This window comes from Triturus cristatus, chromosome 9 (assembly GCF_964204655.1).
Source record: "Triturus cristatus chromosome 9, aTriCri1.1, whole genome shotgun sequence".
Lineage (NCBI taxonomy): Eukaryota > Metazoa > Chordata > Amphibia > Caudata > Salamandridae > Triturus > Triturus cristatus.
In genome coordinates, this window is record NC_140592.1 from 451697010 (window position 1) to 451717588 (window position 20579).

A 20579-nucleotide genomic window follows, 5' to 3' on the forward strand; every position below is an offset into this window, starting at 1 on the left:
TAACAGGATTGTCACACTAGTTATGTGCCATTGGGCCCCAAATGTATGCTCCGAGGTAGAGTTCACTTCAATGGAGATCAGGCTATGTACGATATCCTGCAACTAAAGCAGGAGTTGCTACTTGGGTCACTGCTTGTCACCAACATGGGGGCTCCATGCAGAGCACCCCCATTTGGGGCAGACAAAGGCAGAAGCAGTCCTGGAGCAGGGTGGTCACCACCACCACTGCGCGTACACCGCTGCCTCCAAGTATATGGAGAAGAAAGACACACAGGCTCTGTAGGGTGCTGGAGGTGGAGGGGCACGAGGAAGCATCAGTTGTCCTAAGGCCAAGGCCTCGAGGAGACTCGACAGGCAGAGAATGTCCTTATGATGGAAGCGTCACCACAAACTTCCCTCGTCTCTCCTGTGCATCCGACCAGGCCCATGGATGTACGTGCGACAATCCATCAGTCCTCTGTGGCGCAGCCTGTTAACGGCCGTCAGGGAGACTCCGCCGAGTTATCTCACAGCGAGGCCGCTCAGTCCATGCCCCTGTCGGCGCGACCTTGCCAGGCATACTCTATAGGGGACCTAGGCTTGAGCTGGGCCGCTGCAGGTTATCGACTAAGCAAGGGGTCTGCATCGCCCTTGCGATCATCCCACCTCTCTGCTGAGCTGTTTGACACTGCGGGACTCAGTGATAACTTTGTACGAACCCCAGGGTGAAGCTGAGTGAGGGAATTCACGTTCCCATTGACAGAGCTCCTGGATAAGGCGTCCGCCATGTTCGGCACCTGGCCACGCCCCAACCCTCATTTTAGATGAGGAACTCACCTCAGAGGCTTGTACAATTCATCATTAATGACACCCACATAAAATATGTTGTGTTCAAACTGGAATGGCATGGTGAGCAAAAAAACGATGGATTTAGGCCCAGATCTCTGTACTGGGGTGAATGTATGACATTGTTCTGCATTCTGTCCATCAATTGTTGTTTTTGCATTTGTCACCCCGAGTGGGACGGGTATGCTCAGACGTGAGTCCCGTGCTCTCCATGCTACTGGGATCAAGCTATCCTGGCTGAAGAGGGGTGAAACCCCGAAACCGGTCCTAGGATGCTTGTTTCCAGTCCAGGGAGTACCTGGCTTGGAAGTTCGGGCTGGACTGTTCCCATGAGGCACAGGGTCAAGACTGATTTGCATATGGCTGGGTTCAAACTGGAATGGCATGGTGAGCAAAAAAACGATGGATTTAGGCCCAGATCTCTGTACTGGGGTGAATGTATGACATTGTTCTGCATTCTGTCCATCAATTGTTGTTTTTGCATTTGTCACCCCGAGTGTGACGGGTATGCTCAGACGTGAGTCCCGTGCTCTCCATGCCACTGGGATCAAGCTATCCTGGCTGAAGAGGGGTGAAACCCCGAAACCGGTCCTAGGATGCTTGTTTCCAGTCCAGGGAGTACCTGGCTTGGCAGTTCGGGCTGGACTGTTCCCATGAGGCACAGGGTCAAGACTGATTTGCATATGGCTGGGTTCAAACTGGAATGGCATGGTGAGCAAAAAACCGATGGATTTAGGCCCAGATCTCTGTACTGGGGTGAATGTATGACATTGTTCTGCATTCTGTCCATCAATTGTTGTTTTTGCATTTGTCACCCCGAGTGGGACGGGTATGCTCAGACGTGAGTCCCGTGCTCTCCATGCCACTGGGATCAAGCTATCCTGGTTGAAGAGGGGTGAAACCCCGAAACCGGTCCTAGGATGCTTGTTTCCAGTCCAGGGAGTACCTGGCTTGACAGTTCGGGCTGGACTGTTCCCATGAGGCACAGGGTCAAGACTTATTTGCATATGGCTGGGTTCAAACTGGAATGGCATGGTGAGCAAAAAAACGATGGATTTAGGCCCAGATCTCTGTACTGGGGTGAATGTATGACATTGTTCTGCATTCTGTCCATCAATTGTTGTTTTTGCATTTGTCACCCCGAGTGGGACGGGTATGCTCAGACGTGAGTCCCGTGCTCTCCATGCTACTGGGATCAAGCTATCCTGGCTGAAGAGGGGTGAAACCCCGAAACCGGTCCTAGGATGCTTGTTTCCAGTCCAGGGAGTACCTGGCTTGGAAGTTCGGGCTGGACTGTTCCCATGAGGCACAGGGTCAAGACTGATTTGCATATGGCTGGGTTCAAACTGGAATGGCATGGTGAGCAAAAAAACGATGGATTTAGGCCCAGATCTCTGTACTGGGGTGAATGTATGACATTGTTCTGCATTCTGTCCATCAATTGTTGTTTTTGCATTTGTCACCCCGAGTGGGACGGGTATGCTCAGACGTGAGTCCCGTGCTCTCCATGCCACTGGGATCAAGCTATCCTGGCTGAAGAGGGGTGAAACCCCGAAACCGGTCCTAGGATGCTTGTTTCCAGTCCAGGGAGTACCTGGCTTGGCAGTTCGGGCTGGACTGTTCCCATGAGGCACAGGGTCAAGACTTATTTGCATATGGCTGGGTTCAAACTGGAATGGCATGGTGAGCAAAAAAACGATGGATTTAGGCCCAGATCTCTGTACTGGGGTGAATGTATGACATTGTTCTGCATTCTGTCCATCAATTGTTGTTTTTGCATGTGTCACCCCGAGTGGGACGGGTATGCTCAGACGTGAGTCCCGTGCTCTCCATGCTACTGGGATCAAGCTATCCTGGCTGAAGAGGGGTGAAACCCCGAAACCGGTCCTAGGATGCTTGTTTCCAGTCCAGGGAGTACCTGGCTTGGCAGTTCGGGCTGGACTGTTCCCATGAGGCACAGGGTCAAGACTGATTTGTATATGGCTGGGTTCAAACTGGAATGGCATGGTGAGCAAAAAAACGATGGATTTAGGCCCAGATCTCTGTACTGGGGTGAATGTATGACATTGTTCTGCATTCTGTCCATCAATTGTTGTTTTTGCATTTGTCACCCCGAGTGGGACGGGTATGCTCAGACATGAGTCCCGTGCTCTCCATGCCACTGGGATCAAGCTATCCTGGCTGAAGAGGGGTGAAACCCCGAAACCGGTCCTAGGATGCTTGTTTCCAGTCCAGGGAGTACCTGGCTTGGCAGTTCGGGCTGGACTGTTCCCATGAGGCACAGGGTCAAGACTGATTTGCATATGGCTGGGTTCAAACTGGAATGGCATGGTGTGCAAAAAAACGACGGATTTAGGCCCAGATCTCTGTACTGGGGTGAATGTATGACATTGTTCTGCATTCTGTCCATCAATTGTTGTTTTTGCACTTGTCATTAGCCACAAATCAAATTCTCAGTCTCCCACATCACTCTTCTCATGTTATACTTCCTTTGAAAGTATTGCTATACTCACCAGAGATATGGTCATGATATTTCACTAGACCTTGAGGTGTAGATTGCAAGTGGCATCCTCACACGTGGATAGTTCTTCAGTGGCCAAGCGTGAATTTCTAAAAATATATACAGATTGCACATAGCAAAAGGCTTTCCCTACAAGGGGTCCAGAAATCTGGAACATTCTCCTAGTACATTTTAGAGATACTCATACTTTCAAGCCTCTGCTCATTTTTCCCTTCCGAAGGACTGCACCCTTGATCCATCTCAAAGGGAGGTAGACGCTAAGGGCCAGATGCACGACCAAGAAAATTGTGCATCGCAAATTGTGACTCTTTTGCGAGTCGCAATTTGCGAGGCGCAATTTCCGATGTACAACAGTGTATTTCACACTGTTTGCGATTCCCAATGGGGTCACAAATTGTGAGGCTCATTAATATTAATGAGCCTCTCGCAATTTGCGAGCCCATTGGGAATGGCAGGCCCTCCCAGGTATGGTGGCCTGCTGGACTCAGCACACCACCATGTCTGGGACTGCTTTTTAATAAAGCAGGTTTTTTAAAAAAATGTATAGCAGCATGACTGCCTGTCAGCATGGCTAAAAACAATAATAAAAAAAAGGACTATAATGCATTTACGCTAATGCACTTAAAAAAAGGGCCTTAGGCCTGGCTGCATCGTAACACTTTTTCAAATGAGTTTAAGCAAAACTGCAAAGCATCCGCATTACTGTAAAGAATGTCTACAAAACATTCCGAAAGCCAATAGCTCTCATGGGTGAGACCTATTGGCTGTGCCAATGCTTGTTTCATATGCTTTGGTCACTGCTGGCTCTCCACTCCTACTGGTCCACTTGCCGAATGATTTCAGATGAAAAATAATCCTCCATGTATGGCAGCAGAGACACAGAGATATACTGAACTGCCTCTAGAAAAATGCTGACACTAAAATACTCCTGTGGGCTGATCCAAGATGTGATTGATAATATCCAAAGCCTCAAGGCTGAAGGGTCTAGAGTAAAATAAGTCAATGGCAGAAGGAGAAGGATCCCAAGCCCCTTAAAGTGTGTATAGAATACAATATGTTTGCCATGAATTGTGCAAACCTAAGAAGAAAGAATGGCAGAAATCAGAGTTCCTTAGAGCATATCCTTGCCCAGGTCGATGACAGAGCGCCGAGCCTGCCGGCTTCTCGCGTCAATGACATTGCTTCACCCCAGCCTGCATCTAAGGAGAATTCATGTTTTCTGCCCCCTCGGAAGAAATAAAATATAATTTTATGTACTGATAGATGGGAGGTCCGTGGAGCGTAAATGTGAAATGGCCATGTCAGCTGCGGGTGAGGTGCTAAATATTCATCCTTGCGCAATGAGAGAGCTGTATGGTTCACTGGTGATAGATGTATAATTCAGGGATTTTATTTAAGGCACTGCATCTTTTCTGGCGTTCAAAGTGGACTACCATTTGGAGGAGTTTTTGGACGACATCTTGGAGGAGTTTTTGGACGGCATCGAACCTCCCGATGCGAAGACTGTATGGGCCATATGTAGGAAGCCCAATACCGGTCGGTAACGGCCGATTTTCGGTAATTATCCCGCTACCGACCGGTATTCAGGCTTTTGGGGCCATATGTAGGAAGCCCAATACCGGTCGGTAACGGCCGATTTTCGGTAATTATCCCGTTACCGACCGGTATTCAGGCTTTTGGTATGTAGGGGGCACATTTCAGGATTCGGTAATTTACCGAATCGGTAATTTTACCGATTCGGTAAATACCGAATCCTGAAATGATATGTAGGGGGAGTGTGTGGTTGTTGTGGGGATTCGTTATTTACCACCAACTAAAAGTTGGTGGTAAATGACGAATAGCTGGAAAAAAGCATTTCTTTGCACCTTGAAGTGTGCAATGTGGCAGACATACATGCCTTTATGGCATGTATGTGTGCCACATGCGCACACATGCAGGAATCATGGGTGCAACAGGGTGTCACTGTGACACCCTGCCACCCTTGATTGTGCTCCCCCCATTACCGAATCGGTATTTACCGATTCGGTAATGGTAACTGGCTTCCCATTGAATCCTATGGGCCTCCTGGCCCATAGGAATCAATGGGAAGCCAGTTACCATTACCGAATCGGTAAATACCGATTCTAAATTACCGACCCATTCCGAATCGGTAAATATTACCGATGGATTACCTACATAGCATTTACCACTTCATAAATACCGATTCAGTAAAATTCGGTATTTATGAAGTGGTAAATATTAGGCTACCTACATAAGGCCCTATATCTTAAATTTCGTGTGGGAACTCTGTCCCTTGGTTCTTTTACAGCCGAATGGATAGCCTACCCTGGTGCCTGGGACCGGTTCTCTCCATTCTGCCCACAGGTGGTAGAATCACAGGAGCATGTTTTGTTCTTTTGTCTCATCTGTCAAGGTTTCAAAAGGAGGTGGATATTTCCAGTCTTTCGCAATCTAGGGTTTTGGAATTTTAGGACGGCTTTTATAGTATTACAAAGTGATACTAGGCGGTTTATTGCCTTTACCGTTTCCTGGTTTCCGCTGTATACATAGAGTTTTAGACAGAAACTGTTGTCCAGCTGAGGGACTAGGCCTATCAAACTGCCCCCTTTGGTTCACGTGCTGGTTCACGTGCAATGACTTTTTAGATCCTAATCAGAGTTTTCTGTACACATTTTGAAAAACAAAATTTGCTTTTCGTAATGCTAGAAATTATTGAATTCAGTGTTACATTCCTAAGTACTTGAAGATAGGTTTGCTTTGGTTCCAGTTTAAGTATTTTTTTTTTCTCAAATTGCTTTGCAAACAAGCATTAGCAAGGCCAATAGCTTGAAAGTTTCACTTGAAAGGTGGGACCTATTTGCTTTGGCAATGCTTGTTTGGAGCTTGCTTATTCAGCCACTGTTGTATTACCTCGGCATTTGAGTTCTCTACCATAACATGCGAAAACCAACATTTTTATAAAAAAAAGAAATCTAAAAAATCTCAATAAAAAGAGTCTTAAAAAATTGACTTAAAGGTAGGAAAGAGCCCAGGAAAACAAATAAACAAGGAAAAGAGAAGATGAAAGATAAAAAGTAGGGTTTAAGTTTTCCTTGGTAAAGACAAACAAGCATTTACAATGCAACGGTCTCGGCATTGTTAAAGTTAGAGCTATTGGCATTGCTCATGACATTTTTTTTGTTTATGTTTTTGTTTTTAAAACATTTAAAGAAACGGCATTGTTATTTACAATGTCAATAGCTTAATCACTCTCAAATTAGTATGGACACTCCCTTGAACTAAAAATGTGCAGAAAGAGCACATTTTGGAACTGCCCAATAGGTATCACATATGCAAAAAAAAAGCTAATGCCAATAGAAATGACAAAATATTTATTTAGGGACACAAAAATAAAAAAATAATAATGAGCAATACCAATAGCTCTACCTATAATATTGCCGAGACCATTGCATTGTAAATGCTTGTTTATCCTGTTTCTATAAATTATATATGTTTTAACATTTTAATCCTAGATTCTTCGAGCTTTACTTTTGCTGGGGATTTTTTTGAAACGACAATTGTTGCACAGTGTATTTATTGTTTTTAAATGTTTTTCTGTATTGTGTTTTCAACATGCTCTTTTATGGCCGTTGAGCCGAAATAAAGATATGACCGATTCCTGATAATAAAAATATGCACAGCTACCAGGAACTTTCTTTGCCTTGTGGGGTTTTGCTTTGCTATCCTGTCTCATCCCATCTTCCTTTCCTTAAATCAGGATCCGCCCAGCAATGTCATGCTATTCTACATACTCTCTCTTATGAGTCCAAAGCTGGGCTGGTGCAAGAGGACGCAGAAAACTGAGCCAGACTTGAGATGCTGGGATCACACAGTGCGGCGGTATGCAATTACTGTGGGTCGTTGACTATGGGTGTGACCGCCTTCCTGTGCGCTTATGACGACTACCATGAGGTCCTTCGAGCATCAAGATGAATGAACTCAATTGAAGCCAGTTTTATACACTGAGCTCTATGGGGATAAACTAGTCTAGCTGAGAACTTTAGCAGTTTCACTTTATTGTTTTAAAGCGCCTGGAAGACATGTTAAGGTGCTTTGGGGACGGGCTGCCTATATAAGCCAGGAGGGGGGTTCCCCTGTTTTGATAAGATTCCTAGAAGGGCCTATGCTATGGCTCTCTACTCAAATGAAGACTGAAAGTCTGCCAGAACAGGTGGGTATACACATCTTTCCTGAATTTCTGCTGGGTTGCTTTGTGGCTTCTGAGGGGGTAGAAAGTAGCGGAGCCTTGCTCTTGTAGCATTGTCCCTCAAAATGCATAAATCCAGATAGATAGGAGTGAACTCTGTTCCAAGCTACAATTTAGGTGTGTGGCTGGATGGCTCTGGCAATACTGCTTTCATGATGTGTTTGGGTGCCAGACCTTGTTGGGCTGAAGGCGTAGAGGGGGCCTTTGGGAAGCTATCAAAACTGTGGAGAAGTAATCCATGCGCCTTAGTCTTAGGATGCAGGAGCTGCATGAGTTTGGTAGGAAATTCCAGATAGATTCAGTTACAAAGTTTATGTGAGAGAAACTGTCAGAATAGGGTCAGTCTCTAGTGATAAGAGTAACAGAGACACAATTCCACAGAGGTGGTGTAGCTGGTAGAATCTGTTGGCTAGATGGGGGCCGTCTCCCATCTCTATCTGTCCTGGACACCCTTTGTGCCCCACGATCACAACTAACTGCTGAATGTAACAAAAGGTAATAGAAACAAGCATTGGCATAGCCAATAGGTCTCGCCTTTGGGACCTCATAAATGTTTAGCCATGCAACAGTGGCATAACTAAATACTTATAAGGTCCCAAAAGCGAGACCTATTGGCTATGCAAAGCGGCCGCGAAAGTGAAAGTGATCGCGATCACGATCAAACATCAAAGCGGCCGCGAAAGTGAAAGTAATCGCGGTGAAGCGCGGTGCGCTGTAGCTCTAGGCTGGCCTGGTAGCACTTTTTGGAGCCCTCTCAATAAGTCTCGCTAGACCAGCGCATGCGCTGGGTCAGGCGAGACCTAAAAATGACACTGCACCATACCGCTGCACTTTGTAATTTGTCCAGCTACCTTTCAATGTAAAGCAGTGTTGTTTTATCAAAATGTTCACATTTGACTTTCTATGTATGTGTGTATATATCTAGTCAAGCGGGGGCAAGAAGAAAACGCGGGGTCCCAAAACCTTTCGGAAGTGATACAGAAAGAACAGCAAACTAAATTGCAAAAAGATGTTTCAGAAAGTTATAGCTTTACTCAGAAAGTGTGATTTTCTTTATTTGGCGTAGTTCCGTTCAGATGTTTTTGAGGGATTTGTGTTTAAAAAGGTTCTTGGGGGGGGGGGGGGGGGGGGGGGTAATGCAAGGGTTAAAAGGTAAGGTATATCTGGACTGTTGGTGTCCAGATATGCTCTGATTGGCTGCTTTAAATGGACCTAGTCAATACTGAGTGGCTAGCCAGAACCTGAACAATATGTTATGCCGGACCAAAAATCAAACAAGTGACATATATAAAATAAAAGTAAGCACTATCATTGGTAGGCCTGTGGGTCCATTTAAGCCTTTAATTAAGTTGAAAAGGAACCAATGGTGGCTTTTAGCTTCTTTCTTATAAATTCGACTACATCTATTTAGTCACTATATTTTCTTTCTTTCCCACATTTCAAAGGTGATACTATAAGACTTTTTTCTACAAGTTATCCCTTTCCTATTCTTTACTGCTTTTTAGCTAATATCACTAGCTGGTGGTCAATCTACTTTGCATTTATCAAGAATCTCAGTGTAACTTTCAAATATTATGTTTTAGGTAATTGTGTGGCATTTCCTGACGAAGGCGCAGATTGCGTCGAAACGCGCGTCAAATACATTTTTGTTGCCACAGTCTGTGAATTTTATATTATTGGTTATCTGTATTGTAATCAATTTATGTGTTATTGACATATAAAATACGGGATTAAGAGATATTTTAACCATTTCAAATTAAAATTGTAATCCTTATGTTATTTTGAGTGTTACACTGAGTTCATGGTAAAGTAGTGTGTATTATAGGATGTGTGTATTTTGAGATTTGCAACAATTGTAATTCTATAATTGCCTAGGGATTTGTTTTCCATTGCAATATGTTGTGGCAAACTTTACAGGACTCAGGAACATGATCCCTGCATCCTGAAAATGAAGCAAAAAATATATCTGGGGGGGAAGGGTCATCACACCATGCCCCAGGTGACATGTGAAGGTCCCAAAATGACCCCTGACTCCCATTGATTGGCAGGCCACAACATGGACAAAATGTTTGTGGTTGCCATTACAGGACTCAGGGACATGGTTCCTATTGAAACACATGTAGTGGTGAAAGCCTGTTTTGAGGGTCACAAAATCAGCACATATAAATGATGATAACAGATTTTAGTCACAATATAAATCAATTGTTGATGGTTCCATATTAAGTTTAGGAATTGTGGTATATTATATGGTGATTTTATCCTATTAAAATGATGATCTTCGACTGGGATTTGATGAACCATGTTTGACAGAATGGGGACCCAGGAGAAGAGGAATACGTGTATTTACCCTTGGGTCTTTGTATGGGTGGCGCACTCCAGAGACCAGTTATGTCAGTGATTGGGTACTTTGAGTGAGGGGCAGGGCTAGGGTGACAGGAAATATGTTGACCTTCTTTAGGTGCTGTGTAAGGGTGTTAACATTTTTAAATTACAGCAAAATTAAGCGTAATTATGCAAAATGCATATTCACCTTTATTTTGTATGAAATGTGCCCTTGCATCAATTTTTGATGCAAGAATACATTTTAGCAAAGCATCACGGAAAACAACCATGTGTGTTCCTTTGTTCGCATGCGTTTGTGGTATTCTTACATAATTACGCAAAGTGCCCTAATGGCATAATTTCTGGAATTTTGCATAAAAAGTTTAACACAAAATTCTAGAAAGTACATGAATTACGTCGAAGTAATTTAAACTCCGCCCAAGCATCCAGCTGTGGTCCTAAGAAGACGTCAGTTTTTTGCTGGCAGATTAGTTAAGTTCGTTTTGGGACTTTTTGTGTCGTTTGAGACTGTAAGGGGAGCCCAGCAGATTTTATCTGAGGCAAATCAACAGGATCTAGTAAAGGTGGGAGTTTTGTTTCAGGCTTGGGCTGGTTTCACACACCCAGAAGGTAGGACGAGAAGCTTCAGTGGCCTTGGTCTGCTCTCCCTCACGTGACCCGTTCAGATGCAAGTGCTCGTTTGTGGTGGTGGGTGGCTCTGGGGCTGGAGAGAAACTAGAAGGGGAAGCACAGGCTGTGCCTAAGGTTGAGGCTTCTGCTGGTTTAGGTCAGACAGTCACTAGAGAGGCAAGCATGCCCCTGTACCGTTCCTTGATCACCAACTATCAAGTGGGGCCTGCAGCGTTATCGCGTCCAGAGCTCACGATGGGCACCAGGCAGGTCGAAGGAATGAAGCTGTGTCAGCATCCATATGGTGGGTGCTGTTACTGTGGCTATCCAGCAGATGGCGCCTGAGTGTGCACTTGCCAGCACTGTTATGCATGTGGTGTGATTGGCTAACCAGTAGGTGGCACCTGAGAGCATGCTGCTGAGCTCTTTTGTTATGAAAAAATTGGCTCAGCGGGATAATGCAGAGAAAAGCTGCTGCGGTGGTGCAATGCCTAAAAAAAGAAATGTATCACTCAGTTGGCACAAGACACCCCATTGTCTTTAGGGCTTTAACAGACAGATGTCGTTTGTTTCCAGCTAGAAGAACAAGAGGAGGAGCAGAGCAGCAAAGAGAAGACATCACTACTTGATTCGTGGTTGACCAAGGTTTAGGCTGTAGTTAGCACCAGACAAAAAGTGTGCAACTTCTGTTGAAGCTTCACACCCGAAAAGGATAGCGAATACTGGGTAATGTCATCAGGGCATCAGTTAAAACCACCAGGGCTGTAAATAAGAAAGGACGATTGGGTGAAAGGGAAAAGGGACCAGGGGCAAGTATATGTGCCGGGTCAGGTCTGAGATGGCCTGGGAACACTGTCCGACGAGAGGTAGTGGCCATGGGCGGCCCTGCCAACATTGCGGGAGCAAATATAGTGCATGAAGGCGTTAGAGGACGTAGTACTGGATTTGGATATTTAGGATGGTGGTGATGCTGTTGGTGATGGGGAGCATCTGGGAGTGTGTGGGTATACTGGGGGTTGGAAAGGACAAGAGGAAGGGACACTGGAATTGGATTATGAAGAAGAAGAAAAATTGGAATAAGGAGAAATACTAGTTTGACTGCAGAATACACTACATCTAAACAATGAAAAAGAGCAGGCAAGGAAAGTTGCGGTGGGGGGGGGGGCTCTACTAACAACAAGACACAGTTTCATTTGTTTTACAGAAAATAGCTGGTCTGCCATCAAGACATGAGAGGGCAGCTGTGGAAGGCTGGGGAAAGAGCAAAGGATGCCAGATGAGAAGATAGATTGCAAAAAGGAAAATGCAAATTGGTAAATGGTGGCACTATTGGGGTGAATTAAAGGAGGAATGGGACAACTGAGTGGTACAAAAATGTTCTAATGCTGTTGGGTGTGAGGGTGAAGATGACCCAAGTCCTTTCAAGGCTAATGTGAAAGTTCATATGGAGGTAGCTACGGGTCAGGATGTGGGGCTTCTGAGGAAAAAAACAAGATGAAAAAATTGCGGTAGGTAGAAGGATGATTCAATTACTAATGGTACAGGGGAGTTAGGGTGAAAAAGGAAAAGACAGCAAGAAGTCTGATAAAGAGAATGCAGAAGATAAAGTTTAAGGGGATGATGGGAGAAAGAAGTCATGTGTGGGCATTACTATGCTATTGGGAACGTATTTGTAAAAGGCTACCAAGGAGAAGATTTGGAAAGACTAGTTAATTGATGTTTACAAATTGCTTCACAAGAAAGTGTAGGATAAAGAAGGTTTGAAAGAAGAGACTTGGGTGATGGCACAGAGACGGAGGGTGCCAATAACAGCAGACACATGGTCGTCAACCTTCTTAATATATGGTAGCAGATACTACAAAAAAGATCCCGAGAAGGTGGTAGCTGTTTTTAAATACCCAGACATTGTTAGAAAGGCCCAGATGGATTTTAGGTGGTTTGCTTGGCTTCAGGGCCACGTTGTCCGTTGTCCCTGAAAAGCTTTTTTTTTTTTGGGGGGGGGGGGGGGATGTGAACAATGAAATCTGGCTTCAGATAATGGCGTCAACAAAATGGGCTCCTGTTTTCCGAGCAGTCAGTGGTTTGCATGTGCCTTTTAGGCCTTTTCGTGGCCGTCCTTTCCTAGGTGGATGTGATTTGCAGGCAGGGGTTAGGCCTTCAGTTCAGAGTCATGTTGGGAGTTCAACAAGGGTTTATGTGACAAAAACCCTTGTAGGTATAAACATAAATCCTCACTTTGTGCTGTAAGGTACCCCTTTGTGCAAAGTTTGGAGCAGTCAGTGGTCCAAAGTTAGGAGGGTCAACAGAGGAGAGGAAGAGAGTCAAAACCACAGTTTGGCAACAAGGGCTTTTACACCTATTAAGGTAGAGAAGGTGGTGGAATGTCTGGACTACTATCCAAATAGAGAGACTGCAGTGTCATTGCTATTTGATTTCAGAGAATTATTCAGGCTGGGATATAAGGGTCATAGAACGGGATAATTTTGTTGACAACCTGAAATCTGCAAATCAAATGCCACATATTGTCAAACAAAAGATTTGGATGGAGGTGCAAAAGGGCAAAATGGCAGGTCCTTTTTTCAAGTTGGTGAATGGAGAATTTAATGATTTCCTCTTTAGTCGTAGTTCCAAAAACAGCTGCAAGGGAGTTTCAGATGATTTGCCACATATCATGCCCATACGCTAAATCAGTTAATGACTTCATTGTGAAAGAGGATGTTATGGTACGCTTTGCCTCAGTGGATGTAGCCTTGGGCTTGCTCTGGACTTGTGGACCCAGTGAGAATTGGCAAAGTGTCACATCAAATCAGCTTTCAGGTTGTTACTTGAGTATCCTTTCTATTTTGGGTTGTTGGGTGTTTATTTTGAAGGCCAGATTTTTGTAGGCAAAATGTTGCCATTTTAGTGTGCCATTTCTTGCAAACCTTTTGAATCCTTTAGTTTTTTTTTGTAATGGTGTTTTGTTTCAGCATGTGGGCTTGAGTGGGTGATGCACTGTCTAGACATTTTTCTTTTTGATAGAAAGTAGAAGACAGGACTATTGCGGGAGTTTGAGGCTATGCCAGAGTAATTGGATGTGCGTTAGTACCTGGAAAAATTGAAGGGCTGATTACCAAACTGACTTTCTTGGGCATTGAAAAAGACACTTCGGCAATGGAAACACCGATGCCTGATGCCAAAGTGAAAGAGTTATAGTTTTGCGGGAAGAAGCTGTGGTGTCAACAAAATTAGGAAAGTGTAATGATTGCTGGGTCACCTTAAGTTTGCATGCAGAGTGGTGATCGAAGGGAGATCTTTCAGTAGGCATCTTAGTTTTGCAATGTCAAGTGCGACACTCCCATTTCAGAGTGAGGATTTCAGCAGCTATTATAGATGATTTGAAAGTGGGGTTGATTTTCCTATGGAATTTTAATGGAGTAACAATGTGGTCATTGGAGGGTGAATATTTCTAGAAAGTTCTACGTTTCTTGGACGCAGCAGGATCAGAGGAATTTTGTCTATTTTGAGAAGGCAGGTGCTGACCCAGGTCAAAGAACTGCCTTATTGACATTTTCCCCCTTTCTGGGTGCATTATCATTGCAGGATTTGGCAAATAGGAGAGTTGTCTTCAATGTGGATAATAAAATAGTAGTTTCACTAGTGAATGGGCAAAAAGCTAAGGACATTCAGGTATTACTATTGCTACAGAGGTTTATGCTGGACTGCTTGATGTTCAGTATTGTTTTTAAAGCAGAACATGTGCCAGGTGTGAACAATAACATTGCAGCTGCTCTGTCTCGTTCACAGTGACAGAAATTCTGTGGATTGGTGTGGGTGCGAATGTGCAGAAGCCATAGATTACATTAGATGTCTGAGCTCTAGGAGGCGAAGAATTGTAGAGTTTATTGAAAATTCTTTGGCACTATCTACAAAAAGAGCTTACAAAGAGGCAAGTCAGGAGTTTCTCTTGGATGGGGCAAGGAGAATGAGGCAATCAGAAGATGTTTTTTTTTTCGACAGACAGAGGATATAGTGTCTGTTATTTTGAGTATGAGTAAAAAAATATTGTCTGAAGTGACTTTTGCAGGTAAGTTAGCAGGGATAGCCTTTTTGTAGTAAAATGTTTTGGGTTTATGAGCTATCTACGGGTGAGTTAGGTGGGTACATTTTACAAGGCCCTGTTTTCAATCGGGAGGGTTAGTTTAGGTCTCGGGGGGGGGCAGAGGGTTGGGGAGTAACACTTACCTGCTAAGTCTTAACCATGCGTATGTCTTTGCTATAAATGCCTTAACAACACATATTTCGGTGTAAAGGCATGCGTGGTAAAGGCATATATTTGTGGTTAAGACCACGTGGAACCAGCATGCATGGTAATCGCATGCGTGGTTCCATCACACAACCCCACCGACAGGTTGTCGGTAGCAGTCCGTCCGACATCCAGGCCATCGTTCCGACTGCCGCATTATGATGCAGGGCGTCTGACTGCAGAGATCACAGGAAAAACCACCACATCCGACAGGACCTAAGATCCCGTCTCCCCAGCGGTTGGAATCGTACCCCTACCATGGTGTCGGTGCCGCCATAGGGAATATGATGTCACTTTCTTACTGCCTTTTCATGGTGCTCCAATCTCCATTTATAGGCAGCCGGAAAGTGACTTTGAGGGCCCCCATGGGCTGCTACAAAGTGGCCCTGAGGGCACATGCTGTGACATCCCACACATCCATGCACCACCATGTGCCAGGCACTACAAGAGGGCTGGCACAAAGTGCATGAATGTGCACAAAGTGCCTTTTTCACTGCAGCTAGTGCTGCAGCCCTTTTCCTGGGCTGCAGTGCAAACCGCAATTGAAAAAAACACTTTTCTGACTTCCACCATGGCAGTCTGATCATAATTGGGCAGGCGGACTGGCAACTAATTGTCAGGTGGTCTCCTGCCCGCTGTGATGGCACTCAGAAGTCAAACTGACTGCCATCATAATAAGGGCCTAAGTGTGGTATTTTAATTGTATTAATAATATTTGTGTTACTTTATAACAATTATTACTATTTTTAATATTTCTGTTATTTTGAATTTTGTTGTTGGAATTAAGACATTTAGGGGCATATTAAGATGGAGATCAGACAAGTGTCCAACCACCATCACCGCAGGCAGGGGAGCAACCGACAAGACGTCGGCTTTCCCACCACCTAATTACAATGTGCCCGCCGGGCGAAAAAGTGCTCAAAACACTGCGGCTTGTGCTGCAGCCCTGAAAAAGGGCCACAGCACAAGCCACAGTGTTATTGAGAGCTGTGTTCACAGTCATGCATCATGTGGTACCTGGCACATGGTGCATGAATGTGCATGTGGGCACTACGTGTGCCCCAAGGGCCACATTATAGTGGCCAACAGGGAAGGAGGGCCCTGTTTTGGGCCCCCATAGTCCCTTTGCGGCTACCTTTTTATGGCAGTGAGACCGCCATGAACAGTCGGTCGGAAAGGACATTGTGATCCTGAAGGTGGTGCTTGGGCACATACCGCCTCCATTCAGGATCAGGATTCCGACCGCCGCCACGTCGGGATCAGTACATCCTGTCGGAGACGGTAGTCCAATACCTGACAGTCAAGGGTCTGACCGCTTGCATCGTAATGTGGCGGTCAGCCAGAAGGGCAGTCTGTCAGTGGGACCACCAGTGACGGCCTGTTGGATGTGGTCTTATCAGAATCATAATGATGCCCTTAATTTTTATATTAAGATTTTTATATGTTTGGTTGTTTACTTGAGTTGTTAAAATGTGTTATTTGTTTGAAGTGAAGTACTCTCTCTGCACTGTACCAGCGAGTGTAGTGGGAATAGTAAATTTGACCCCTTCTGAGTCCAACACTTTCCATACTGTTGCATTGACTGGTGGGGAATAGTAAATTTAACCCCTCCTGAGTCCAACACTTTCCCTACTGTTGCACCAACTGCTGATGTCATCAGTGATGTCACTGACCATGTCACGAATGATGTAATATGTGACATCATCAGGAGTGCATTGCGGGGGCGCGAGTTATAGTTAGCTAAACTAACTGTGGGGCATATTAGCAAGACCGGCGATAAAAGTATTGCCGTTTTAGCAGCAGGAAACTGCCGCTAAAACGATGATAATGGGCTTGCTAATACGCGTTATAGAATTCCAATAGAAGCCCAGGTTAGATGTGTAGGACATCTAACCTGGGCTTCAATTGGAATTCCATAGAGCAGATTATCAAGCCCATTATCGCTGCTTTAGCAGCAGTTTTCTGCCGCTAAAGCGGTGACAATTTTAACGTCATTTCTTGATAATATGCCCCTATAACGGCCGAATTACTCTGGTTTTGTACGAATGAAATGTACAACTAATTATAACGTACCTGAAACCTGTGATTATATATATATATATATATATATATATATAGATATATATATATATACACACACACACACACATATTACCTACTGGCAGTCGCCAGTAGGTAGTTATAGTTAGGACCTATTTTCCATAGGAAATCCGCAACATTCTATTCCCAATAAGTTTGGCGCCAGTTAACGAATCTTCGCAAAATTTTCCAAACTTTTGGCCAGCTCCGGTCAGCTCCTATCCTGAAAGTTTTCGTGGTGATTCGTCAAGCGGGGGCTGAGAAAAAAGGGGGGTCCCAAAACACATTTTTCCCATGCAATTTCCCATAGGACCTGTTGACGCAGCTACAGCCCGAACTGCTGAACGGAATTACACCAAATTTGGAAAAGAGGTAGTCCTCAGTTTAGACTCGTGCCATTTGCATAAATGCTGTAGATCCGTTCAGTAGTTCCTGAGAAAATTAGAGTACAAAAGATAGATATATCTATGGCCTCGGAGGATCCGCACACCCTATGCGCACCCTAAGCGCACCCTCTGCGAACCGAGCGCGCACCCTCCCAATCACGCGCTGAATGCTAATTGGTTGTCAAGTGTCTGTCTACATTCTAAACCAGGAACTGTTGGCAGCCATTTTGTGCCTCGGTAGAAGTGAGGCTGATTAAGTAAAGGAAATAAGTGTGTGAAAGATATAAACCGGGCAGGGTAGAAATACTCTGACCCTCTAGTGTTGCTTAAGGGCTCCCAGAAGGACCCCCTGGGGCCTCCTTTTTTTCTTTTTTTTTTAAACGGCGAAATACGCGTAGGGTGCGCGGATCCGGCCGGAAAAAGAAAACCTTGAAGCGCTTCTGCGCTTCGTTAATAATTAGCTCCCGGGTAGGCCAAATCCCGGAGGCAAAATCTTTATAAATTAATGGGGGAGGGGGGCTGCGTGGCCCCCCCTCCTGGAGCCCTCGGGGGCCCTGGGGACCACCACCCACCAGGGCCGGCTCCTACAGTGTCCTGGGGTGCCCACCCCCAGGACACTGTTGTTTGCTATGAGAGGGCGGGAGTCTCCTGCCCTCCCATAGCAAACTTCGTTAGGATTTTGAAAGAGAGAGCAGGGAAACCTGCTCTCTCTTTCAAAATCCAAACGATATTGCTTTTCCACACGGGGAGCTGCATGTCAGCAGCTCTCCATGTGGAAAAGCAATGCTGGCTCCCGTAGGACGCGGGGAGCCGGCTGGGACCCTGGGGGCATTGGGGCTCCCCCCACGGTCTCCAATGTTTTTTTATAAGCCCCGGGGGATTGGGTCCCCGGGGATAATAAAAATTAGTGATAGGGGCTATTTTTTTTTTTTACGGTAAAATTAGGAGTCGCGCATCCTAACGCGCTGGGTGCACGATTTCTCTCACATTGGATGCGCGGTTCCTATCGCGTTGGGTGCGCGGTTCCAAGAAAAAAAACCTGAAATTTTTGGGAGATAAACATCAAGCTTAAGTGTTTTGTTCTTGAGTGACTCTAAAAAGAGCCGTTGTGTTCATTGGGAGTTTTTGGTACTTATAAGTAAGTACCTATACAGAGTCTAAAGTTGTTGAGGAAGACTCTGTTTCCTTCATCAGTAAAGTGTGCTCCATCTCTCCTATACATCTCTTGCATATGAAAGCGCAGATTGTTATTGTAAATGGACCCCATTCTATAGTCTCGGAGAAAAGCAGAAACAGATTTATTCACATGTTTCCTAGCTTTCTCAATTTGTGGACAAAAATGATCGGACCAGTTCCATTTCTGCCTTTGGGATATGTTAGAATACACAAAGGCAGTTTTGGGAAAAGTGAAATCAGTTCTGCAAAGGTGTCCTTCATAAGGATTTCCAGACCTACCCCAGTCAAAGTGCCTAGGTCATTGCCACCACAGTGCACTATTATGAGGTCAGGGTGTTGGATATGCATGAAGGATTTCACCAATGGCATCAATTGGTGCCACTTTAACCCTCTCTGGTCAATCCATTTAATGTCTACATTTGGCAAACCTAGGTCTTTGTGAATGCCTTTGTTTTCTGCATACCTTTGGCTCCAGAAAATATAGCTGTGTCCCACAATCCACACTCTAAGCATCTTGAAAGGAGGTCTGGATGCACTCAGATGGTCTCTGTAAATGAAATGGCAGTTTGGAAAGTAAGATGTTTCTAAAATGGTGGCTAAGATGCAGTTTTGAAAAAAGACAAGAAATCATTGGTTGTTTGACAACCTTCTACACTGAAAGGTAGGATGCATGTTTCTGGTTTTTAAATGCATGATTCTTATTGGTTAACAAAAACTGATTTAAAGGAACATTATATATGGTAAGCTGATATGTTGAAAAGTCAAGCACACTTGCTGTTTTGATTAGTAATATTGTGTGCTGAATTTGTGACCTGTGTGCTCAGTTCAGTGTTTCATGACCTGTTTCTATGGTAACAGGCAGAAGGCAGATTGGGGGTAGGGTTCAAATTTATGTCATTTGGAAAGGGTTGAAATGTTTAACCAATAGAAATGTGCGTTAGCTTTTGAATTTATGTGGGAAGGAATGTGATTTGATGTTTACATGTATATGTGTGGAAAATGAGAGGGAAGTTTGCCAATCTTTGGTTTTGCTGACAGGTGCACAGTGCAGAGATTCTGTATAAGAAAATCTGGTGTGTGACTGATATACTTCTTAATCTACAAAACAACTTGAAAGGTGAGTTATTTAATTGTGAGGGGATGTATGTGGTCTATTTTGATTGAATCAGACTAATGTATTTCTCCTGCTAAAGTGCAGGGAGTACTTTTTTGTGTCTACAATCTTACTGACAGTGTGTGTGCATGTAGAAATCATTCTGTGATAAGCATTTGTGTTTTTCATGTGTTTGCAGACAGATAACTGTGCTGTTTTTATATTTTGGTACAATTAGAAATCAGTCAATGTTTATGAATTTGCAAAATGAGTCATGTTTCTACACTAAAATTTAGTATTCGTAGATTAAGAAATGTGTTTTGGTATAGTGCAAGAGATAGTGTTGTTTGTCTAGAATCACACAGTGAGTCTGTGTGCATTTAGGAATCATTTTGAGAGAAACCTTTTGGTACTAATCTGTAGTAGTAGATTTTCTGCAATGTGTACAGTCACCTTAGATCTTGTAGACTAGTAAATGTATTTTGTACAAGGGATAGTTGTCTGTCTACAATCACACTGTGAGTCTGTGTGTATTTGGGTAAGCATTGTGAGAGAAGCATTTGGTAACATCGTGTATTTGCTGACAGATAACTGTTTTAAAACCTGTCATGTTGTCAAGTTTGAGTAGCATTAGAAGCTAGTCTTTGCTTATGCATTGATAAAATGAGTTAGGCTTTGACACTAAAGTGCAATACTTAAATATGTAGATTGTGTGCAGTCCCCTTACCCCTAACACAGTAGTGAATGAGTTTTGGTAAACTCCTAGTGATAGTGTTGCTTGTCTAGAATCACACTGTGAGTCTGTGTGCATTTGGGAACCACTGTGAGAGAACCATTTGGTAACATCATGTATTTCCTGACAGATAACTGTTTTAAAACCTGTCATGTTGTCAAGTTTTAGTAGCATTAGAAGCCAGTCTTTGCTTATGCATTGATAAAATGAGTCAGGCTTTGACACTAAAGTACAGTACTTAAATATGTAGATTGTGTGCAGTACCCTTACCACTTCCAGACTA